Source organism: Borostomias antarcticus (genome assembly GCF_949987555.1).
Source record: "Borostomias antarcticus genome assembly, chromosome: 24".
NCBI lineage: Eukaryota > Metazoa > Chordata > Actinopteri > Stomiiformes > Stomiidae > Borostomias > Borostomias antarcticus.
In genome coordinates, this window is record NC_140257.1 from 7,761,283 (window position 1) to 7,787,839 (window position 26,557).

Below are 26,557 nucleotides of genomic sequence, written 5' to 3' on the forward strand. Positions count from 1 at the left end.
CGCTAAACAAACATGGCGGCTCCCGAAGCAACGAGTGGTAACATTATTGTTAGAAGAATAAACACAGCTATAAGTGCAGTTATTGCAGAAATAGACTTAATCACAACACTTAAACAAGAACAAGAGTATGTACTAGCGGAGTTTCTTGGTGGAAAATACATTTTTGCCGTTCTTCCGACTGGATTTGGCAAAAGTTTGCTGAACGCTCATTGGCTGAAGGTGTTTGTCTATCAAGGCAAATACCCCCTCCCACATAATCGCTCTCTATGGGGCGAAGGCCAGACCGATATTGCGGAGCGAAGCAGTGAGCTCTCTAGATCGGGATTGTCATACCAGGCTAACGAAAATCGACTTTCAGACTGTTTTTGACTTAAATGCGTCTTGTATTCTGCCATATCGCTTCATTTTCATCCGTGATTACTGTTTTGGTAGTGCTCCGTCACCCCCTACAGGCTTCGTGAAAATACAGTCCACGTTATGGTCCGTTGACAGCTGTCTTACTAGCTCGTCATTCACTTAACATTGTAGGCCAGGCCAATGTTCACTTAACATTGTCTGGCTTACGGAAATCAAGACCAAGTGAAAAATCTACCAAATTAAATTAGCCCACACATACAAAACCGCGAAAATGTCATCATCAGTCGATATGTAACCTCATCTGTCATTTGTCAAAATGCTTAAAATTTGGCGTAGGGTAAGCCAGTTCTTGAAGTGCTTACATTGGATTTCCCATTGACATTTTAACATTGGGACGGTTTATCCAATCAAAACTTGTAATGACTGTCCCGTCATTCACATCGCCTGTCAATCACGTTACCCACTTCAACTATCTAGCTACTGGCAGCATTGATGAACATGGAAAACAGAGATCTTGAGTATTTGTTGAAAGTTGATTCCAAAATGAAGTTGATTAAACGAGTTTGGGTTACAATATAAGGTAGGTCTTTTGTGATTAATTAGGTGGGCTAGCTTGTAGAAGATAGCCCAACTTGTGATATTCCCACTATTTCTTTCTTTCTTTCTTTCTTTCTTTCTTTCTTTCTTTCTTTCTTTCTTTCTTTCTTTCTTTCTTTCTTTATTATTATAGTTCTCCCCAGTTTTTTGCTGCTTACTTTGTGCGAGAAACTTCATTCAAACTTTAAAATCAGAATTATTTTTTATTTTTGTAGTTTTTTAGTAATTTAACTTTATTTTTTTTTTTTGTCCCATTGAAACTGCTTGAAACTGCTTTTGGAATGTTCCGAAACTTTGTTTTTAGAGTGGTGGCAGCTGTTGCTTTGAAAATATTCACACATTTTGTAAACTGCTGGCACTCCTACAGCTCACACACATTATATATATTAAAATGTTCACACAACTGTGCTGATTCGTACAATGTAAGTATATAAGCTGTGTGACTTTTTCACTGTATGACGATTTGTTCAGCAACTGCGCTCCCCATTGAAATGTATAGCAACGCACTCTAATTTTTGAGCTACTAATTTTGCATTTTTACTCTTTTTCTAACTTGTCGCTATAGCTACAGTTTTAACAGCACATACACATATTATATATTGAAATGTTCACACAACTGTGCTGATTCGTACAATGTAAGTATATAAGCTGTGTGACTTATAGTTTTCGCTGAGTGACGATTTGTTCAGCAACATTGAAACGTATGGCGACGCACTCTAACTTTTGAGCTGACTTTAGGAAGAAACCAGCCACCCCACACGCGCAGTCGCGCGCACACACACACACACACACACATGAGTCTCGCCACACACGGCCTTCACTGGTGAGGGCAGGTGGGTTGCCCGGAGAGGGGTACACTGTCCCCGACCTGCTATGGGGGACAGTGTTTCGCCATCACGCCACTAACCACGCCACGGACCCGTCAACTCAGCCCCTGAGTGGGCTAGAGACACACAGTCTTCACTGATGGGGGCAGGTGGTTGGCCCTGGCTCTGACCTGAGGGGGTGGTGTCTCGCCACTATCCACGACACAGGCCCCACACCTCAGCCCCTGAGTGGGCTAGAGACATACGGCCTTTGCCAGTGGGTGCATAGAGATTGCCCAGAGGTTATTGCACTGCCCCCGACCGGCTCTGACCTGAGGGGGCAGCGTCTCACCACTGCGCCACTATCCACGCCACGGGCCCCAGAACTCAGCCCCTGAGTGGGCTAGTGACGCACCGTCTTTGCCGGTGGGTGCATGGAGATTGCCCGGTCCGTAGTAGTACTAGCAGTAGCTGTTACATACAGCTGCAGCAGCTACAGTAGCCCACCTCACATTTTCTCCAGGAAATCTACTTTCTAGTTACCAGTTGTTATGGCTGTGCGTTTTGCTTTGCCTAGATTTAATCAGCACTCGAGAGCGTGAACTTTGCTTCCTGGAGCGGTGGGCTAATAGGCATAGTAGCCTATTAGGCTAGTAGTAGCCTAAACACTGATTAGTGAAGTAGGGGAGTAGGCTATTGAGAGCTGTGCCCTAAGGGGGTGTATTTTATCATCCTGTCATTCCTCTTCGTGGTGCTTGGCCATTAATTGTCATATAATGGCTCTAGTTTATTTATTGTGTCCCTAAAAGCTTGGTTGTTTCGGCCTAAATAATGCCCTCTTATTCGCTCGCTCTCAAATTATTGGCCTTTGTTGATGTGTTAAAAAACATCAGTAGCCTGGGCTACTGTAGTTTTCCTGTATGTTTTTACATATAAAAATGCCAGTGCTCAGCACCCTTCTGGTGCCATGAAACCTCCCATCAGGGCATGCTTTGAAAGTGCACCCCCCAAAAAATAGTGTGCGCTGCTAGGATCCACCAGACGCCACTGCAATATACCTGGCTGAGTTCATGGAGTTGACAACCATTCATTAATCACCAGCTCTGGTAATGCCCCCCTTCCCACGGAGTGTGTGTGTGTGTGTGTGTGTGTGTGTGTGTGTGTGTGTGTGTGTGTGTGTGTGTGTGTGTGTGTGTGTGTGTGTGTGTGTGTGTGAGAGAGAGAGAGAGATCAGAGTCTCATATCCCTTGGGGAACAGTGTTGCCAAAGGGGCTTCAGATGGGGGATGGAGGTCAAAGGACTATTAGGTGACATTGACCCTGAAGACCCTTTGTGCCGGATTCATAATCACTAATAGTCTGACTGACTAATAGTCTGATTGCCTTTTAGGTTTTTATCCATGTCTTTTTTATTTAATGTTTGATCATCATTGTAAGTATTTATCAAAGACCAAAGTGTTTCAAACCATGGACCAAGGCAGGCCTAGACTTCATTTAATGTTTTTATTTTTATTTTATCTTATTTTAGACCACCCGCCTTTGGGGCTGAACATGGGACATGCCACATCATCCACAAACCACAGCATGTGACGCCAGTCCTGGTGTTTTTTATGACTGACATGATCACATTTTTTCAATTAAATATAGGCCTACGTATCAAAGACCAATTCTTTCAGCCATGTACCAAGTCCAATTTATTTTGATAAGATTAGATCGTGCACGGCATCTTGGGGGCCATTGTGTGTTAATAATTTGTGATTTTGGTGTAAATTAATGAGTGTTGTGTTTTGTTTTAATTCTTTGACTGTTCTGCAAAAGCAGTGTGAGATTTAGCTGTATAGGCCCTACATATAATACCAACAAATCCATGACCATTTCATCAATTGGTGATTGCGGTCACCTCAATTCTACAGTTGGATGTGTGTTAGTGCGCTAGACAGAGAGTCTGCTGCGGAGAGGGGGTTTTAGTCCGTGTCCCTGGTGTCTGTATCCATATCGCCAGCGGCATGCACACCCAACAGTGCTGTTGTCCCTATTATGGCACCAACGCGCTGGTCGAACTCGGACTCGCACGCCGGCCCCCCTCCAGTAGCCTGCATATCTCTCCTCAAGATTAAACATTCACGATTCCTTTATTTGTCACATGCAGCCTAATGTCCAGTCACAGTGAAATGTTGCTGCCAGCTCCAAGGTTATGGTCATTACAGATAAACTCCAATACTCAATTTACAAATGACACAATAAGGACCATTTCTATACAGTAAGTAGATAAGATCAGATACATAGGCTACCTCTTTTGTCAACTGCTAGTGTTGACAGCTGTGTAGGCTATTTAATAGCCTACATTTTTGTAGACTAGGCTATTGTATATTGTATTCTATCACATTGACATTTTGCACTGTTCTACCTTGCCATGTTTATGCACCAAGGCATATTCCTTGTAGTAGGAAGCTTACTTGGCTGAATTAAAATCAGATTTTGATTGCCGACTCTGACGCACCTGACACAACCCCACCTAAACCATTATGCTATTGAAAAGATGGCGAGTCAAGGGCGCGAATGACCGGTATTCATTCAGAGAAGTGACGACATCTGCGCAGGACCCTGTAGTTGCATATCCTTATATGGGGCTGGCGGGGAGTTTACCTTTACCTTTGAACTTGAGAAACCATGAGATTCACCATTAAAGGAGTAGTAAAGGGAAAATGCATGTTTAGCCCTGTTTTAAGGTTACTTATGATCATATACAGTGGTTCAGATCAAAACGTCGACAAAACTAGCACTTTCTGATAAAGTTCTGGTTTCTGAAAGTCTGATAATTGCTCTACCACCGTTTTGGTCATACAATGGATGTGGGTGGGCACCGTGAAAAATCATTTTTTCAACAAAAATGTTAAACTCTCAATTTCAAAGACAAGAAACTCACCGAGGTGTTAGTTGGCATTCTGACATATAATTCACCATAAAGTAAGATTCTAGTTCATCTGGAAAGGCTTTTTTAAATATTTAGCATAGAACTATTTAGTCGCAGCACATACGTGTGTAAACTTCTGCAAACTAGATAGCCTAGCAATAACAATAGCTACCGTAAGTAGTTCCACTTCCTGAATCCCCTCTGCGGATTGATCTACATCTACAACGGTCGCTTCAATACAAGTCAATGGATTTCATAAAATGATCAATAAAACCCTACAGGATTCATACTTTTGTTTGATGTCAGAACACCAACGGACACCAATTACCCCCTCAGTGAGCTTCTTGTCTTGGAAATCGAGCGTTTAATATGTTTTTGAAAGATTTTTCAAGGTGCCCACCCACATCCATTGTATGACCAAAACGGTGGTAGAGCAATTATTAGACTTTCTCAAAAGTGCTAGTTTTCTCAATGTTTTGATCTGAACCATTGTATATGATCATAAGTAACCTTTAAACAGGGCTAAACATGCATTTTCATTTTACTACTCCTTTAAGAGAAGGCAGGTGCGAACTCATCCAGCAGTTTACGAACACGTCCCCGCTGCCACCACCCAGCCACAACATAAGTATTAATGTGTCTTGTTACTGATACATGTTTCTTGGTTAAAAATAAATAAATACAACGTAATCCTGTTTTGTTATCAAAAGCCTCTTGGTCCTGTGATCCCTGCGTTGCTCGCACAGCGTTCCATTAGCCCGGGGGACTAACTTGACTGGAACACTCCCTTCACTCACTACTTGCACTCATAATACCTCATAATGCACATGTCATTTTTGTATTTGGCTTTACCATTAAACATTGATAAAAGACTCACCCTGATATAAATAGTTGTTTTTCTTCAGATGTTTGTCGGTTAACTACGTTGTGTTATTTCTGCTAAAGGCAGACGTACAGGTTCCCGCTCCGTTCCCTCAGCCTCTGCCTCCACAGTCTGAGGATCAGGCTGGCCCTCTGCGCCCAAGGCCTGAAGTAAATTCATCATTCAAGATTCAAGATATGTATTTTTCACATCCATATCTAATATTCTAATTCATCCTTTTATAATGCTCACTTAACTGCTAATATACTTTATTTAACTATTAATGTAATAACATTCTCTCTTTTTCTCTCCCATTTTCTCTCTCTTCCTCTCTCTCTATCAGAGATTTTGTGATCAGCTCTCACCAAGAAGCATCAACCAGCCCAGTGGCCTTGTGGTTAGAGTGTCTGTCCTGAGATTGGGAGGTTGGGGGTTCGATCCCTGGCCGACTCATTCCAAAGACTATAAAAAATGGTACCCAATGTGTCTCACTCAGCATCAAGGGTTGGATTGGGGAAGTCCCTGCGACAAGAGACTCACAGTAAGGAACAAGGAGATAGGCTCCTGCCCTATGAGCCACTAGGCTCAAGGCTACTTCAGCTCCTTCGAATTTGTATTGTATGCACAACATTTTCTATTTTATCTAATTTTTTTAAACAAATTTCACCAAGATATTTGACAATAAACCCAAAACCAGGATAATGATGTGTGATTTTTTTCTAAAGTGTATCTCTAATATTTTGACTGTTATAATGATTTTAATTTTAAAAAGAGAAATAATCCAGTTTTGCACATGTAATATCATTGCCTCACATTGTGCTGTGTGCCAACTTTAAAAACCATTTTATTTCAAAAAATTTTGGGCTAAATTATTACATTTCAATCATGTCATCTTTGCTTCACTGGTCTTCTCCAAATCCTATTTTCGACACCTAATCGCAAAACACTTGGGCCGCGATCATTGCCACTTGCGGCTATATTTGATACGTATGTTATGAATAAAGTGAATGGTGGCAAATGACAGTCACACTCAAAACAAGACAATATTCTGTCTTGGCAGATTATTGCCTGGCAGGCTTAAGCCTACAGTACATACCCATAGATCAATATGGGAACTGTCAAGATCACATTTGACACTTTATCAAGTTGATACATGGTGTTGAAAATGATACACATTGTTATTTGAAATCTATAAAACTATAAATATTACATTTATACAGTACATTAGGGAGTTTTAATGCATGTAATTCTTATTTTAACAAGAAAGTTAACACATTCTTATTTATCTTGACAACCTTGAGAAGATTAATAGAAAGAGTTTCATCAAGAAGTTTAAAGGCTGCTGAAGCAAACATTTGAAAGTGAGATACTTCCAATAACTCACACACACACTGACATACACCAGTCCTGGGCTCAGATCCCCTCACCCTAACCCGGGTCCGTATCCTTTTACTACCCCGATCCTACCCCTGACCCTGCCTCTATCTGGGCCCAGGCACATTTATGCACACACAGACATACACCAATGTTTGCCATGTCTCTCCTATGATGTTATTAGCCTCTCTTACTCTGGAAATGTAATTTAATGTTATTTATTGCTCTATAAATGTTCTTAGCCGGTAGACAAACATACTCCAGGAGCTTGCTCGATCGCCTCGTTAAGGGGTCAGGGAAGAATTTTTACAGCTCACTTATCTGGCCCCCGGGTGATTACTGTTTTTTTGCTTCCCTCTGGAATATGTAGGGGTGGGATGTCTGCCCACCTCCCTTGTTCTCTGTAAAGCGCATTGTGTTGCCTCTGGGTATGAAATGCGCTATATAAATAAAGCTTTGATTGATTGATTGATTGAATAAATGTCCACTGCTGAATGAGTGAATCCATTTTTGACTAGTAGGCTGTTTGTCAAGCACAAGCACAGTTACATGTGGCTATATGGCCATATTAGTCAACACTAAATTTGACATGGATATTTGGCTTGAAATATAAACTCTGGAGGCACAATGCCAGCCTTGCCAGAGTCATTGAAATTCAAGCCATGAATGGGGGTTTAGCGGAGCCCTTCCAATCCATCTGTGTTCTCACTTCCTAAATTAGACTGTTATCTGAGGGGACAATTTTTAATAGCTCAAATCAAGTTACCATGAAATGTTGATTCGGTATCTGTCAGTAGACCTTTAAGAGAGTAATACCATCCAAAGCAGCCCAGCATTACTGTAGGGTTTGGATCAAGGGATTTAATTTAATGAGATCCCCCTAGACGATACTAAATATTTAGAATAAACTAAATGAGTTCACTCAATCACATCCAGCTCTTAACAGTTTGCTCCTGTTTCTATTTTAGCTTAGATGTTTATCCCAGTGGAGAAAGTTTTAAAGATTGAATGTGACAGTTAGCAGTAGTCTTTAGGCAACAACAAAACAAATATGCATACTTTTTGTATTATTCAGTCGTTTAAAAGTATTTTAATACATATTTTTGTAAGCCTAAATTTCCCACTCTACAAGCTCACCCAGAATATGTGGCCCTGGTCATGAGAACTGTCAATCAATTGATGACAGACCATGCCCCGCCCCCCACTTGTCAACCTGACCAGACGGCCACCTCTTGGCGTCTCCTCATCTTTTCATTTTGTGAAGTTGGCTATGACTCTAACAATTTAATAAGGCTTACTGGTAATGATGCATGCATAAAAAAAAAAAAAGCTACAATGAACGCTCATGTTGGGAAACTGCATTTTCACAAACTAGCTCACTAGCCTTACTAAAGTTAGACTAACTCCTATAATAGGCCTATCAAGTAGGCCTAGGCTTATCGATAGCTGGACAATGACTTCCAATAATAATTTTGGCTATCTAGGTAGTTAAGATACAGTACAGTGGGGAGCTTCTAGCACTTATCATTGCTGCAGCATTTCACCATTGCCGTATTTCACAAGGAAATCTCGTAGATTTCCAAAATATCAGTTCGTTGTTATCAACTGGTATTGCTAACAATGGCTAACAATAGCTAACTTGCCTAGAACTACAAAGATGGAGCGAAAGTGGGGTTTTTGTGTTTTGTTTCTGTTTCTGTTTTTTATGACATCATCCTCAACATGGATGATGTCATACGAGAAAATCCAATTCAATTATCTGTTCCTCTTTGAAAAATGAAAATCGGGACACCGTAGCCAGGTAGGCGTTGACCAAGGAGGGGCAGTGGTCTTTTCCTAGTAAAACTACGGCAGGGGTTGTAGCCCAGGTTCGACCACAGTCCCTAGCTGGCTTCAATGGTTCTGGCTGGCTTTAGGTAAGTTAACGTTTGTGACCGTTACTGTTAGCTAGCTACCGTTAGCTTAACATTCTCTCTGGTTTGCATATGTATTTGCTATGTAAATAACTTCCTTATTATATATGTATAGCAGCTACATCTATCGTAGGCAAGGTAGGTTTTAGCCTATACCGTAGCTACATATTTATTTGTAATAGAAGTGTTAACTTAGCACTAACGTTATGGATTAGCTAGCAAGCACCATGGCTTGAACGCAATGATTAACAATGATGGGAAACGTATAATAAGCTATGTACCTCACAACTGCCTGCTAGCAGCTCGTCGTGCTCTGACATTGTCAACCTGTGCCTGTCATCAACCCCCAAAATATTGACTTCTCACCCCATCCATCTCCCTTGTGTAATTGATTTTAACTGATCTATATCTATATCTATATAGCAATATCTATTAACATCCTTCACTACCCTTGTTTTTTTTTTTTTTTTAAACATGATCTGGTCAGTGTGCTAATTTGAAAACATAATGAAAGCATGAAAGATGCAGTATAGGTTATGCTAATTATGAAATGAGCATTCATTCAAAATCAGGGTGAGAGAGGAGAATATCTGAAAGGTTTGAGCGTGGCTTATTGATTTCTTCCACTACGTTGACAGTCATGTCTCTCTGGCTTCTGGAGGAGGAAGCAGAGTTAAAAACAGTGCATCATGTCTCTCCCTGTAAAAGAAGAATAGACACAGCATGCAGGACATGGACAAAACGGCGTGCGCAGTGCTACTAGGTCTTAAACATAGCCAGTGGTAGCTGCCACTGATTTCAAGTAGGACACGAGTCCTCTTAACAGAGTCAAGTCTTTTTGGAGTCAGAAATACTTAAGCAGGGTACGTTTCTGTTAAGCGTCGTTAGAGCGAGTCGGGCTCGTCAGTCCATGTAATTTTGTAAAGGGGACCTAGCTTTTGTCCATTTACCGAATCGGACAGTAGTAGGGATCTAGGCTCTGCAGTAGCCTACAGTGACATCAGGGGCAGTGTAAGAATTACTTTAACACGCCCAGTCCCCAGTCGTGATCAAGGCAATTGGATTTTGCTCTTAGAATTTCTGTGGCCATTTCATGAAATAAAAATAAAATAAAAACATTCTCGTCTCAACAAAACAATGGCCCCTAAGGGTAAAAACCAAAAATTCCCTGAAGTCAGGGTAAAACAGAGATGGGGGAAAAATACATCACTCAAATAATATCAGAAGTGGGTCGCGCACATCCCAAAATAATTAATAAGGTAGGAGCTGGACTAAAAAAGCATATGTATCAAAGACAGTAAGAGTCGGCACACTGTAGCTCCCATTAAGATTATTTATGGACAAAAAATATAAGTGACGTTTCGAGCGACAACGCTCTTCTTCAGACAACTGGATAAACATAGCCACACCAAACATTTATATGGAATCTAAGGGTCACATGACCCTAATGGGCTAGACAATTAACCCCTTTTCTTTAGACAGGTGAAACCCATTGTGCTCACTCAAAAAAATAACACTAAAAATGAAACCTCTTCATTTACAATTAACAAAATATAAATTATCTAAAACTTCCCTCTTCTGCATTTGAGGACAGAGTATTGGGCACGCTTCAGACGAAATGGTCTCTTCCCTATGTCATACTTATCTGTCGCTCACGGTGAGTCGGTGACATGGCGTTGGCCCTGCATCCCACGAACCACAGGTGTCACCCATCTGTAGGGAAACAGGCCGATAACCTCCATCTCCACCTCCGGTCCCGTGCTCGTATCCTGGTTCGGCATTCACCCGTCACTCCCAGAACGACAGTTGTCTGTAAAAACACTCAGAAAAACACTCAGACCCGATGAATGTGCCTCAAACTATAAACATGAGATATTTAACATAAACATTAAAAAATATATAATTGGGTTGTTAGGTGATGCTGTATTCAGACAAGACACTGGCAAACATTATCTATCCTCCCACCATCATGCACAAACCTGACATCCTCAGCTACATCTGTCTTGTCCTGTTTATTTACCTTAAATTTTTTTGTCTATATTGGCTAGTTAAAATCTACCTTGTGGGTTGTTCAAGGGAACCCCAGCAGGTGGCGCTGGACCCCAAATCTGAGGCTCCTCCCTTTCTTTCAGCTTGCGGTAACTGTGACTGTCTAATCCAGTGACCAACTTTACCACAATTAAAACATGTATCAGGTCTGTTTCCCTTCCTGTTTTCGATCCTGTGATCTGTTCTGTTTCTAACACTACGGTTCTTATTGTTCATGTGACGGCCCTGTGGTCGTTGTTGGTTGGGAGCAGGCGGAAAAACAGAGTTGGGAGGTGGGGCGGCAGCTACAACAGCGAGTGAAACAGACATAGTTCGGGAAGGATGTGTGAGCTCTGAGTGCCGAGTCGGCTTGATAGAGGTCAAAACGGAATGACTAGGAGGGGAAAGGGACCTTGAATATTCATCTCTCCGATTTAACTTCGTCAGCTAACCCTCTTTCTGACTTGAAAAAAACACTCATGTGCGACTTTTTCCCACTTCCTGAATGCATTCCCATCTATAATATTTCCAGGCTCCCTTCCTAACCCAGTCATCTCAAACACCTGTAACTGAGCTCTAACAGTCGCTAACTCGAGAATCGAGAGTGTACCGGACAGGGGAAAATCAGAATATCTCGCCCAAAGTGAAAACTGTACACAAGCATCATCCCAAAACCTTTGCGCAACAATCTTAGCTGGGCCAGACAGCGAACTAGTATTGGTATTCATAATTAACACAATATCCTACAGCCTATAATTCAAAGCCAACGATGAAAGGAAACGTATAGTTAAAACGCACAGTGGGAAATAAACAAAAGAATACAATTTCGAAAGAAACAAAGACACATTAAACCGCTACGTCACTCACCCAGCAACTGGTCCTTTGTTGTCCCTCTGGCTCGGGCCGGAAAACCAGAGCTGGGAGGCAGGGCGGCAGCCAGCAACTGGTCCTTTGTTCTCCCTCTGGCGACCAGCTACCGGAAACCTAGCAGTTACGATTTATGGCAGTCGAAATAGTGTCGAAAATGTAAACAATACCTACCTGGATAATAGGCGCGCTTAACCAAACATACAAGACAAGAGCCGAAGCTCAAACAGTAAACAACAAAACGAACAACCCCGTGTAGGGACACGGAACACAAAGGACGAACAAAGGCCTATGTTAAAACAAGCAAAAAAGCATATGCCTGCCCGGCTGAACACCAGCCTCTTGGTTGGAAGCTAACTCCTAGTTACTACACCAACCACCCGGGATAAAGGGGAAAACGTTTCTCCAAGAAACGCGGATCGGACACCACCAAATCACTCCCAGTAGCTACCTTCATTGAGAAAACATACAACGGCTTGCGGTTTGAATTACACCCACGACCGGCCAAAGGGGAAGCCCGTTTCTGTGCTAACTTTGGCGCATTGACTCAACACCAACTTAACCGTTCTAAACTGCAGCCGATAAACAATCTAAACTGTACATCAACTGCAAGGGAACAAATGAGTCACAATACCAAAATCACACTTCTACTGAAAAGCAAAACCCCTAGTAACGAAACAAGAACGAAGTCAAAGAACAATACAATATCACCAATCATATATCGCTATTGTTGAGTTACAACTCCTTAGATCGATACCACCTACTCCCCCCGGGGAGTTTGTTTTAAAGAATACGCCAGACCAACAACACAATCCGAAACGAAAACAAGGGAAATACAACTCAAAACCATAAGAGGGTTTGTTCAAAACATACCTGGGAGTTCAGAAAGCCAGTGAAGAACTGGGGAAATAATCTCAGCGTGCGCTCTGGCGCAAGAGAGAAAATTGATTTTTCAAGAACCCACTATGGACCGACACGTCTGTCGACCAGTTCATCCACTGGAATCCCGAATCCAAAGGCAGTCCTCCCATTCATCCGCGTCACCAATTGTAATGGATTTTAACTGATCTAGTCAAAAAAGGATTTACCAAGATTCCCTCAAACAGGTTAAGTCTGGTTTATTGAGAAAACATACGAGCGTAAGGACTTCTGGACAACGCACATGAGTGGTATCCCAAAGAAGTCCGCCTTTTGGTCAGCGCGGCCTTTATATTCAAGCAAAACACAGGTATGGCGCTTTGAGGATGTGATTGGCTAACCCATTGTACGTCATATGAAATGGCAGGCGTGGTCGAGAATACAGACACGTGACATGAGAAAAGGCGGTAATTTCTTGGAGACAAAGGGACAAAGGATGGTTATTCTGGAGTAGACAGATTTCTAGGTGTGTGGACCTCCTGGAGGTCATCCTGTCATGAATTAGGTTAGCACAGCTATGTGAAAAGTTGAGGGATGTGGTGAATTACAAAAGGAGATGATGAAACTATAATTTCTATGACAAAATCCACCTTAAAAGTAAAAACTGTAATGTGTGTAATAATCATAGAAAATATTCATTAAACAGTTTATGTTGATTGAAGGATCAGTATGTATCCATTGTCTCTTGATATTCTACGTTGTACAGTGTTTCTGGGTTTCCTGTCACTGTGGGCTGCAGGGCGCAGTAGTACAGAGCAGAGTCTGTCACATCAGCAGAGGAGATCTCCTATCAAGTTATCGCAATTAGTAGTCTTAAAGGAAAACTGAATGTAGAAAAGGAAAAACACTGTTTAGCTGTATAAATAATATTTCTGACAGCCAAATACTGTAAATTAAGTTGCCCTAAATACAGTTGTATTGAATTATATATATATATATATATATATATATATATATATATACACACACACAGGTACACACGCATACATATACATACACACTTTTCTTTTTACATGACGGGGGTCCATGGTTTGACTGCAAGAAAATGTTGAAGACCGCTGACTGTGGAATCACCCAAGGACAGGTGTATTTCATATGAAATACCTAAATTGCACATAGGTAGAATAAAATATATTGTGCAAGAGTGTATTTAGCTCTGTCATAACAAAGGGGGTGAATACAATCAATCATGCTCCGTTTTTATTCTAATTAATTTAGAAAAACAGGCATATGTCATTTTTTCACTTTGAAATCATAGAGTACTTTGTGTTTATCAGTGACAAAAAAAACTAAATTAAATCCATTTTGATTTCATGTTGTAATGCAATGAAATGTGGAAAAAGTCCAAAGGGGTGAATACTTTTCATAGGTACTGTGTATCACAACAAAAACAAGTATTGCAAGAATCATGTCAATCCACTGCCAATTCTCTACACCATTGTAACATACCAAGGACATGAGTTATCAAGTCCTTTCTGTTCCAAATATATTTGACTGTGGTTGCAGTTATATAAAGATACACAAGGTATCTTCCAGTAGGCAATTTCACAGTGCAGAACAATTATCTTGGTAGTATCGCCCCCTTGTGGTTATAATGGTGCTTTCAATGTGCAATTCAGACACACTAACAGTGTTTTTCTTAGAAAGTCATTTTTACTGTACAAAAATTACATTGAGAGTAAAACGACACATATGCTGAAATATTATTGACTCTGTTAACTGCATGTCTCTGAAGTTGTTATGGAAAATGCAGATTTTCTAATATGAGTTAAATTCTATGAATTTGTTGGTTGGGTTGATAGTTATCATTATCATCATAATCATTATACAAATTACATATTTCTTATGCCAGAAATGGCTGAATGAGTTCACGGTGGTAGTCAGTAGATGACTGACTGATTGTGCAGCACAATGTGTTTTTGTACAGGAACTGCATATCCTGTTATCACTGTGGGCCTCAGAGCGCAGTAGTACACAGCGGAGTCAGACAGCTGCAGCCTCTGGATGCTCAAAGGAACTGAGGTGGAATCCAGAACAGCATCAAATCTCTCCTTGAACTCAGTGGCATTGTCCCCATATCCATACTTTAACCTCATAAGTACATACTTGGGGAAGCCTGTAACCTCTTGTTTGTACCAGAACAAGTATGGACTTGGATCTGTGTTCTCAAATTTACAGTGGAGTGTGACTCTCTCTCCCTCAATAGCAGTCATCTCTCCTTCCAGCTGGGTCACACTGTCTCCTCTGCTTTCTGTAAATACATTGAATTCAATCTTAGAGAAGTAGATCAATACTCAAGCAAATATAGTTAATTAATATACAGAGGAATATCTTACCGCAATGAAATGCACTGAGAATTAGTAAAATGTTCAGCCAAGAGTCCATGCTGACTGTGAGTCATGAAAGAAACATACACAATCACATCTGCTAGTGTTGAGTCCAGATCTCTACATGGCTGTAACCCTGCCTTGTCAAACATTGAGGAGGAGCTTGCAGTGTCTTATAACAGCAACTGAACTTGGAAGTGTTATTTACAGTAGGAATATTGCAAAACAACAACAAACAGTAGTAGCGTTTGTTCAAAGTGCATTGTGTTGCCTTTGGGTATGAAATGCGCTATACAAATAAAGCTTTGATTGATTGATTGATTGATTGATTGATTGATTGATTGATTGATTGATTGATTGATTGATTGATTGATTGATTGATTGATTGATTGATTGATTGATTGATTGAGCGTTCTACCCTTAAAACACATTCGGTTTTCTCGGAACTGCGCCTACACAGGCTCAGGTAAGTACACTGTCATACTGTTGTAAAGTTATCAGATTGTCTTTTTCTTTTTCTGGCTTCCTCTGTGATGTTTTGCTTCGGTTTTCTCACCTCCGCCATGATATCATTGAGCTAAAAAATGCATGGTATCCATAGACGCCAGAATAGTTAGCTACTACTGTGTTGTTTAAGCACAACGTTGCGCATGCGCACTTCGACTGAATGCTGCGTCCAGGGGGCGCGAGTTTTAAAAGGTAATAAATGTCAATATTATCTTTCTGAGTAGACTGTTTGGACGATTCATCTTACTTTTAGTAAATCTAATTGGAGAATTAGCACCAGACATGTTTGTAAAGGTCCAAATATCGTGATGTATTGCTTTAAGCCAATAATTTTTTTACTCTCAAGTCAGTTCTTAGCAGTCTTGGGAGTAATTCTGAGAAGTTTGATAAATACGGGCCCTGGCTCTAGGGACCATTAAAAGTTCAGTGTCAGAGGACCTGAGGAACTAGGTGTATATTTTTAAAGCATATCTGATATGTATTTAGGTGCTTGATTGTGTAAGAATTTATAGACTAATAAAAAAATCCTAAAATCTAGTCTAAAACTGACAGGTGCAGTGATTTTAAAGCTGGTGTGATGTGAGCCCTCCCTCTGTTCTTTGTAAGAACACATGCTGCAGCATTTTGAATGAAGCATTTTGAATCAAGCACTTGTCACGTGTTCTTATTGAAGGCTTTACTGATGTTGACTGGGATGTACCATCAGTTCACTTCTTGACAAATGTAGGCAACTTATTTTAAATCACTTTGGATAAAAGTGTCTGCTAAATGCCTAAAATGTTGGATGGATCAGAAGGTTCTTTGATGTATGTCTGTGGTGTTTATATTTAATAAACTAAACACAAAAGGTTGGTGATCTTTGAGTGCAGATTTTATTGTATACGAGTTGAAGAGAGGGCAAAAACCAACAAGTTCACCAGACAGTGAAGATTCTAGAATGTCTAGAAGCCACAGAACCCTCCCAGAGTTCCAAATCGTGTTTGTGTCTTTACATCTGCTGACTGAATGTGTTCTATCTTCAGAGCATTGAATCAATAAAAACAGAACGTAGGCCAGTAAGACCTACACACTTACAGACACTGATCATTCAGTCGAGTGTACAGTACATACAATTTATCATCCATCGTTTCATACAATCAAGTAATACTGTATTGATTCGGTCGTGATTTCCAGTGTTCATACAAAACACTCGGGAACAGCATAAAGTCATAGACCAGGGGTCACTAGTAGGTGGACCGCGGTCCGGTCCTGGACCTATAACCCATATTGAGAATTATTACATTTTGACGTTTCTATTTAACACACAGTGGGACCGAGACCAGATGAGAAAAAGCCATCGGAGGGGAAGTAATTTCACATCCCATGCTCTAAAAAGAGAAAAGTAGACAGCGAAATTAGAGTTTCAAGAATGGACAGACTCTCACTGTATATGTTCATTCTTCTCACAGGCAGTATATGTTCCAAGACCGTGGCGATTATTAAAAGCGGTAATGTGAAGTCTTACTATGTATCTGTCCTCACTCCTAAGTACTAATAATTCAAATTTTGAAATTTTGTAATTTTCTTGCTTTGTTTGTATTGTTTCAAAATGCACTGTAACAGGGCGTCCTTGTAAATGAGAGCTTGCTCTCAAGGGCCTTCCCTGTATAAATAAAGGTTAAATGAAAAAATAAAATAAAAAATAAAATGAGACGATCAAGCACAAAGCTTGAGCAAACATACCCAGTTGGATCCAAACTGAAGGCGCAGAAATAATGATCTAAGAGCCCACCACAATCCTAACATATTCATTCACTAATGTCAGCACATCAAAACAAGCCCCAGGATCAGAGAAAACACATTTGATAGGAATATGCTAGGAAGTATATGCTTCACGCATGATTTGTGCCACTCCAGACCTTTGCTTCAGGAAATATTCTTTCAAATTCAGATATTTATTTTCATTTTTTTGATATTTGATAAGGGTAGGCCAAGATAAGGCCTCGGCTTCTGCCTACATCTTTTCGGTGCCACATCACCAAACAAATAAACATTGTATGTATTTCTCTGTGTATGTTTGAGCACCGAAATAAAACATTTCAATCAATCAATCAATCAATTTTCTAACTGGATCTCTTTGAATTTTAATTGAATAGCCCTGTCAAGAAGATACGAACATAGCATTTTATAGTGGTCTATAATATAATAGGATGACTATACGTGTGTGTGTGTGTGTGTGTGTGTGTGTCTGTGTGTGTGTGTGTGTTCATCACAGGATGTCAGCTTTGATATGATTGTTGTTGCACTTCGGGTCCGAGGGGGAGGGGCGTGGGTCCAGCTTGAGTTTGATTGGCCATTTGGCCGTCAGAAGACCCGGGCTTTCCAACACAAGTGGGACCTGCGGGGGACAACAAGACAAGGTGTTAACGTCACGGCAACAGATCTCTTAGCAACGGTTTTCTTAGCAACTGCCAGAGGATTGGGTCAGTGTACTCTAGTTCTAACTGTCAGTCCTCGGAGTCGTGAATTATTATTGACTGTGATCTTTGGACAGACTGGCATTCTGCAATCTAAACTGATAATCTACACACACACACACACACACACACACACACACACACATACACACACACACACGTGCACACACACCCTACATTATGTAACCCTCTCTATGGAGCTGTGATTAGGTGTTGAAAGGTCTCTGTCATTAGAGAACATTCAAAAACAAAAAGAAAGTTTTGAAAGGTCAGAAAGAACTATTTAGGATTTCAAACTGCTGAAAAAGGTTCCACCTGGAACTCTAGGGTTCTTTATGGAACTCTCAGAGGGTTCTTTTGTCATTACAAATGGTTCAAATCCCATACTTATAGTAGAAGGAGTGATTCAGACATAATATCTATACATAACTATTCTATTATTTAGGCTGCTGAGTTTTGCATGTGAATAAACTGTGATTTATTGACTGTCTGACTGATGGATGAGGGTCTCTCCCCTCCTCTTCCCTCATTCCCCACTCATCCCTCTCTCCTCCTTCCCTTGCTCTAACCCTATCAACAATTCCCTCCCCTCCTACTGTTGCCTCCTCCTCTCCTCCTTCCCTGTTCCCTCCTCCTCCTCCCTCCTGGTCTCCCCTCTGTCTCCTCCCTCCCCCTCTTCCTCTCCTCCTCCTTGTCTCATATCTATCTCCTCCCTCTCCCTACTCCTCGTCTCACCTCTGTCTCCTCCTCCTCTCTTCCTCCTCCTCGTCTCACCTCTGTCTCCTCCATCCACCTCCCTTCTCTTCCTGTCTCACCTGTCTCCTCCCTCCCCCACCCTCTCCTCCTCTCCTCCCTCCCTCACCTCTGTGTCCTCCCTCCTCCTCCCTCCTCTGTGTCCTCCCTCCTCCTCCCTTACCTCTGTCTCCTCCTTCCTCCTCTCCTCCTCCTCCCTCACCTCTGTGTTCCCTCCTCCTCCTCTGTCTCCTTCTGCTCTATCCTCCTCTGTCTCCTTCTGCTCCCTCCTCCCTCTCCTCTGTCTGTTCATGTTCCCTCCTCCTCTTCCTTCACCTCTGTCTCCTCCCTTCTCCTACTCCCTCCTCCTTCCTTCTCCTCCCTCACCTCTGTCTCCTCCCTCCTCCTCCTTCCTCCTCCCTCAGCTCTGTCTCCTTGCTGATGGTGAAGCTGTAGTTCTGTAGAACCTCCACCACGGCCAGCTTCATCACAATCAGAGCGAATCGCATCCCAATACAGTACCTGGGTCCCGCCCCGAACGGCATGTAGGTGTATGGGTCGATTCCCTCCTTGTTTTCCTTGCTGAACCTGGAGGACATTAAAGGGGAGAATAGAATATAGTTTATTCTTGCCATATAGAACCAGTACAGGTACAGGTTGTCAAAAACGAGCATTCTCCTGTAATCTAGACAGCTAGACATTAAAGCGTCTCAATGTAATTTCTTAACCTTAAAATAACCGCTTCAAAATCATTTTGATGGTACACTGTTTTGTAATAGGCAGAACATTGCCTCTTTTGTTCCCACCCCTCCCCCAAAAAGCTTCTTCTTGAAATAATAAGTTTGGTGTAGCGGGCCGCTATTTTCCCGGAAAATCCGTAACGCTTTACGGCATTAGGCCTACTTCACACACCAACCTCCGCTGGCTATTACTAAAATAATATTAGAAATTCTCAAATCACAGTATTATACACATCATGGTGGAGGTGAAAAGACCAAAGAGGAACATCACAGAAAGAGACAGACCCAAAAAAGAGAAAGAGACCAAGCCAGAAGCCAAATTAGCTAACTGGCTTTTACTTGCTGGCGGGAGCTTCACAGTGAAAGGCTGCAAGACTGACGCAGAGCTGGCATCTTTGCTGTTGAACTTGTACTGTAAGTACTGTACTATTGTTAGCTAGCCTAATATAGGCTAGCTAGCTTGCTATGTCTTATGTTGAAATCGCTTGATGTTTGGCTGTGCTAGCTGTGAATGTATGAGGATGCATGTAATCTAGCTAGCTTGGGGCACCATGTTCCCTAGCTAAACTTCAATCTGGTAGTGTAGTAACCTAGCGAGTTAGCGTGCTGACGAAGTGAAATGAAAGGCTATGAGTCTGGCTATGAGTCTGACTCTTATGTTGTTAGAATTGCTTGACATTTGGCTGTGTTAGCCATGAATGCATTGGAGATGGATGCATGCACGTGTGTGTACTGTTGCAAGTTAGGCCAACGAGGCTGTCAATAGACTGACATTAGTTGTGACTATCACATACATTATATCTAGGAATATATATATATATATATATATATATATATATATATATATATATATATATATATATATATATGTATATATTAACTAGGCTGTTATGTTATGGTATAGTTTAATGTAGATTAGTATAGTATAATATGTATTTCAGTGGAGTGTAGTGTGTAGGCTAGCACTGATTGAAAACGGCTCTAAGGGGGTGTGGCTACTTGATGGGTACCAGGTGTCATTCAAAGTTTGAGGACCCGACAGGCACTGCGAGATGGTGCCATCTGGTGAGAGAAGACCTGGCCGTGAGCAAATCGCGAACGAACCAGCACACATTCTTATAGAAGACTTATCATCGTAAATACAATGGGGGAAATAAGTATTGAACACATCAACATTTTTCCCAATAAATGTATTTCCAATGAGGCCATTCAAGTGAAATTTGCACCAGACTTTGGTATTAAGTCAAGAAATCCAGACAAAAAATCTAAACATTAAAGTCCATATGTAAATAAAGTTGTGTGTAATAAAGCGTAATGACATAGGAAAAAAGTATTGAACACATTAACTGAAATTAATTCAATACTTAGTGGAGAAGCCTTTGTTTGTAATGACAGCTTCAAGGAGTTTTCTGTATGAAGTAACTAATCGCCCGCAGTATTCAGGTGTTATTTTGGCCCATTCCTCTACACAGATTGTCTTTAAATCTTGAAGATTGCGGGGGGCCCTCTTGTGAATCTGGATGTTCAGATGCTTCCACAAATGTTCAGTTGTTTTTCTTTCTCTGAAACCAACACCTCCTTCCCTCCACTAGTCTGGGGGTCCACCTTGGGCAAGTGGTAGTACCCCCTAGCCCCCCTACCTGGGTTTACAGGTAAAAAAAAAACCTGATGACAGAACAACTAAAAGGAAGAGAGACCCGGCCCGGAGGAAGCCCGGGGCCCTCGTCTGGAGCCAGGCCCAGCCCAAACAAGCAACGTGGCAACACCATCTCATCCTCCATCGTCCCGTGGACCCACCACCCGCGGGAGGAATTGTCAGGGTCGGGTTCGCTGCCAACTAGGTGGCGGTGAAGGCCGGGGGCACCGACGGACCGGACACGGGCAGCAAAGGCTGGCTCTGGGGACATGGAACGTGACCTTGCTGGGGGGGAAGGAGCCGGAGCTTGTGAGGGAGGTGGAGCGATACCAATTACACCTGGTGGGGCTAACCTCCACGCACAGCACCGGTGCTGGAACCAAACTCCTGGATAGGGGTTGGACCCTGTTCTTCTCCGGAGTTGCTCACAGTATGAGGCGTAAGGCAGGTGTGGCTATACTAGCTAGCCCCCAGCTGAGCGCCTCTGTGCTAGAGTTCACCCCAGTGGACGAGAGGGTCGCCTCCCTGCGCCTTAGGACTGTGGGGGGGGGGGGGGGGACTCTGAGTGTGGTTTGTGCTTATGCACCGAACAGCAGTTCAGAGTACTCGGCCTTCCTGCAGACCCTAAGTGGAGTCCTATTTGGGGCTCCTGCAGGGGACTCCACTGTCCTATTGGGGGACTTCAATGCACACGTGGGCAATGATGGAGAAAGTGGTGTTTTGTTGTTGGACTTCTGTGCTAGTCACGGTTTGTCCATAACAAACACCATGTTCGAACACAAGGATGCCCACAAGTACACCTGGCATCAGAACACCTTAGGCTGAAGGTCGATGATCGATTTTGTTATCGTATCATCTGATCTGAGGCCATGTGTTTTGGACACTCGGGTAAAGAGAGGGGCAGAGCTGTCCACTGATCACCATCTGGTGGTGAGCTGGTTTCGATGGCGGGGGAAGCTTCTGGACAGACCTGGAAAACCCAAGCGTGTAGTGAGGGTGAACTGGGAACGTCTGGAGGAAGAGCCTGTCCGGAGAGATTTCAATTGCCACCTCCGGCGGAGCTTCTCAGGCATCCCTGTGGTGGTTGGGGACATCGAGCATGAGTGGTCGGTGTTCAAAGCCTCCATTGCTGAAGCTGCGGCTGGGAGCTTTGGCCTGAGGGCCATAGGTACCTCAAGGGGCAGTAACCCTCGGACACCATGGTGGACAGCGGTGGTCAGGGAAGCCGTCCGACTGAAGAAGGAGGCCTTCCGGGATATGTTAGCCCAGAAGACCCCAGAAGCAGTTGCTTCTGGAACCTCCGACCAGCTCTTCACTCTCGTGAGGATCTTGGATGGGGCTTGGGAGTTTGCCCAACCTGTCTACATGTGTTTTGTGGACTTGGAAAAGGCTTACGACCGGGTCCCTCGAGAGGTCTTGTGGAGGGTTATGCGGGAGTATGGGGTGAGGGGGTCCCTATTTAGGGCCATCCAATCCCTGTACACCCAGAGCGAGAGCTGTGTCCGGGTCCTCGGCAGTAAGTCGTCTTCCTTTCCGGTGGGGGTTGGCCTCCGCCAGGGCTGCGCTTTGTCACCAATCCTGTTTGTGATTTTCATGGACAGGATATCGAGGCGTAGCCATGGGGAGGTGGGTTTGCAGTTCAGTGAGCTGGGGATCGCGTCGCTGCTATTTGCAGATGATGTGGTCCTGATGGCATCATCTGCCTGCGACCTCCAGCACTTTCTGGATAGGTTCGAGTGTGAAGCGGCTGGGATGAGAATCAGCACTTCTAAATCTGAGGCCATGGTTCTCAGCAGGAAACCGGTGGCCTGTCCGCCCCAAGTAGGAAATGAGTCCTCTGCAGTCGCTTTACCGCAGTGTTGTGACGAAAAGAGAGCTGAGCCAAAAGGCAAAGCTCTCGATCTACTGGTCTATCTTCGTCCCTACCCTCACCCATGGTCATGAAGGATGGGTCATGACCGAAAGAACGAGATCACGGATACAAGCGGCCGAAATGAGTTTTCTCCGGAGGGTGGCTGGGGTCTCCCTGAGAGATCGGGTGAGAAGTTCAGTCATCCAGGAGAGACTCAGAGTAGAGCCGCTGCTCCTTTGCGTCGAAAGGAGCCAGTTGAGGTGGTTCGGGCATCTAGTGTGGATGCCTCCTGGGCGCCTCCCTAGGGAGGTGTTCCAGGCGTGTCCGGCTGGGAGGAGGCCCCGGGGTAGACCCAGGACTAGGTGGCGGGACTACATCTCCGCACTGGCCTGTGAGCGGCTAAAGATTCCCCAGGCAGAGCTGGTTGATGCTGCTAGGGAAAGGGATGTCTGGGGCCCCCTGCTGGAACTGCTGCCTCCGCGACCCGACCCCAGATAAGCGGATGAAGATGGATGGATGAAACCAATTGCGAGTTTCCTTTGCTGTGTGCTTTGGGTCGTTGTCCTGCTGGAAGGTCCAACCACGTCTCATCCTCAGCATCCTGGTGGATGGCAGCAGATTCATCTCAAGAATCTCTCTGTACATGGCTCCATTCATTGTTCCTTCAATGAAGTCTGCCAGTACCATGAGAGGAGAAACAGCCCCACACCATGATACTTCCACCTCCAAACTTCACTGTTTGTATAGTGTTATTCAGGTGATGTGCAGTGCCATTTCTCCTCCAAACATGGCGTGTTGTGTGACAACCAAAAAGTTCAATTTTGGTCTCATCTGACCAGTGTACATGCTCCCAGTAGTTCACTGGCTAGTCCAAATGTTGGTTGGCAAACTGTAAACGAGCTTCAACATGTCTTTCTTTCAGTAGTGGAGTCTTGCGGGCTGAGCGTGCACAGAGTCCATGGCGGAGGAGTGCATTGCCTACTGTCCTTTCTGTCACAGCTGTACCTGCTGCCTCCAAGTCTTTCTGGAGCTCTTTCCTATTGGTCCTTGGCTCTTTCGCTACTCCTTCTGACTCCCTGATGAGAAATCTTGCGAGGAGCTCCTGTGCGTGGCTGGTTGATGGTGGAGTGATGTTGCTTCCACTTACGGATAATGCCCCCAATGGTGCTTACTGGAACATTCAGTAGTTGTGAAATACGTCTGTAGCCAATTCCATTTTCACATTTTGCAACAATCTGGTTGCAAAGGTCTTGAGAGAGCTCTTTGCTTTTACCCATCATTAGATGTTTCCTGTGTGGCACCTTGGTAACAAAAACACCTTTTATAGCCCATCAATATATTCTAACCCAGCTGACATTAACACAGATTGGAGGTAGAGTTGCCTCCTAATTAGTTATGGTTTTCAGCTGGTTCCTTGCCTTTCCTTGCTGTGGTGTACTGCTTTTTCTTAGTGTGTTCAATACTTTTTTCCTGTTTCATTCCACTTTATTACACATAACTATATTTACATATGGACTTTAATGTTTAGATCTTTTGTCTGGATTTCTTGACTTAATACTAAAGTCTGGTGCAAATTTCACTTGAATGGCCTCATTGGAAATACATTTATTGGGAAAATGTTGATGTGTTCAATTATTATTTATTACTTATTTCCCCCACTGTATATATAAACTGACTGAAAGTGAAGAGGACAGGAGCGGGGCGTGGTGGCATCGCACGAGTGAGTGGACGCAGCTGGAGCTAGCCAAAGCTGAGACGCGTGAGCCTCAGGTATGTCCGTGCTCACCTTAGACCCCTAGCTAGGGAGAGTGCCAACACTGAGGGTAAGCGAGGCCTACTTCCACGTCTCATGCATACATGTAGGAAATCATAGGTTATAGGTCGATCCAGGGAATAACAGACGAGCCATAGGATAGATTAGATAGGACGACTGTAACAGTCCTTTTATTCCAGCTATCAACTGTTTTCTGTTGTCTCATGTGGGTGTTTGGGGACTGGTTTCACAAATGCAGGAGTGCAGCTGTACTGAACAATTTTACTACGGTTGTGCAAAAGTGAACCTGTAGGGGGCGCCAAATCACAAAATTACTACATCCTATGTTGGGCTGCTTTAAAGGTTCCCAAACTGGCAATTTACTATTCATAGTCTAGCAGTGTTGTCAATTTGATCCTCATCTATTTATTCCATCCGATCGTGAATGATCATGACTGTGTCCATGATATAGGCGGTGCAAGTAACACAAAAATGCAGGTATACAGTTGTACAGAGTCAATTGTTATTCTCTGTTGTATAGGCAAGAGTCACTTGTTATTGTCTATCCTATAGGCAAGGTGTTCAATTACATTGTCAGGTGTGGGTCCGGGGACGGGGGTTGTGGATATGTTGAGGTTGTTTTATACAACTGTGATCATATTGTAGTTGTTTAGTAGTTGTGTTGTGCTGTGGTTGTGTTGTGGTTGTGTTCAGACCTCTCTGGTTTGAACTCCTCAGGGTCGGGCCACACGTCTGGGTCGCGGTGCAGGGTCCAAGTGGGAACCATGACAACCATATCCTTGGGGATAGTGATGCCGTTGATCTCCACAGTCTTCTTAGCGACCCTTTCCAGACGCGGGGCTATTGGGTACAACCTGAGAGACTCGTTAATCACAGAGTCCAAGTATTCCATCTGCATTAAAGCCTCATACTGGACAGCAGCCTGCAGGGGTCACACACACATACCCACACACACACACACACACACACACACACACATCAGTACTCTATACTGTCACCTCCACAGGGGTTACATAGAGATCTACACCCTAGCATATTCTGTGATCTCCCCACCTTGTTGGGGAAGACAGAGTCTATCTCCTCCTGCAGTTTGGTCTGGATGTGAGGGTTGGTGGCCAGGCTGTAGGCCAGGAAGGTGAGAGAGCTGCTGGTGGTCTCATAGCCAGCAAAGAGGAAGATCATAGCCTGGGACAGGATCTCATGGTCACTCAAACCTGCAGAGAGAAGAGAGAGAGTGTGTGTGTGTGTGTGTGTGTGTGTGTGTGTGTGTGTGTGAGAGAGAGAGAGAGAGAAGAGAGAGAGAGAGAGAGAGAGAGAGAGAGAGAGAGAGAGAGAGAGAGAGAGAAAGAGAGACAGCAGGAGAGAGGGGAGGGACAGAAAAGGTGAGAATGATCGGGCGTTGATAAATGTAGCGGATGAAAATCGTCATTTAAATATCACGCCCCTACATATTCTGGCCTCGCCCTGTATTTTACGCCATGGAGGTACAAAATATGGCCAAAACTAGAGGTTTCTCGTCTCCAATAGCAACTCTTCACTCTCTACGGAAAGACCCCGGAAAACCATCTTGCATTTCACAATACATTTCACACAATCAGCTGGGCAGCTTCCTTGTTTAATTGTCTAGATCTATAGAAAAACCATTGCACATTACTGTCAATTTGAGGATTTATAATATGTGTATGTCACCAGTACATTGATTGATTGGTGTAAGATTAATTTTGCTTTCATTTTAAGACTTGTAAGGCTACATAGTAATAGCTAAGTAGGCTCAAAATAAAAGCAAAATTACTCTTATACCAAAAAACCTGTTTACCCTGTTAATAGCAAACAATTGGAAAATACCCATTTACGTTAGGGATATATGACACATCGAAGAGACCTTTACAAAATATAAT

The 26,557-nt window shown here is 43.0% G+C and overlaps 1 pseudogene across 1 annotated transcript in view; it reads right to left on the reverse strand.

The window, feature by feature from the left end:
- Positions 1 to 17,812: 17,812 nt before the first annotated feature.
- Positions 17,813 to 26,557, reverse strand: part of LOC311325479 (cytochrome P450 3A27-like) — a 40,033-nt pseudogene continuing 31,288 nt past the window's right edge. The window contains exons 8-11 of the transcript in view: positions 25,713 to 25,873; positions 25,355 to 25,581; positions 19,045 to 19,245; positions 17,813 to 17,846 (exon numbers count right to left, since the gene is read on the reverse strand). The product of the transcript in view is annotated as a cytochrome P450 3A27-like (transcript). The remainder of the gene's footprint in view (positions 17,847 to 19,044; positions 19,246 to 25,354; positions 25,582 to 25,712; positions 25,874 to 26,557) is intronic.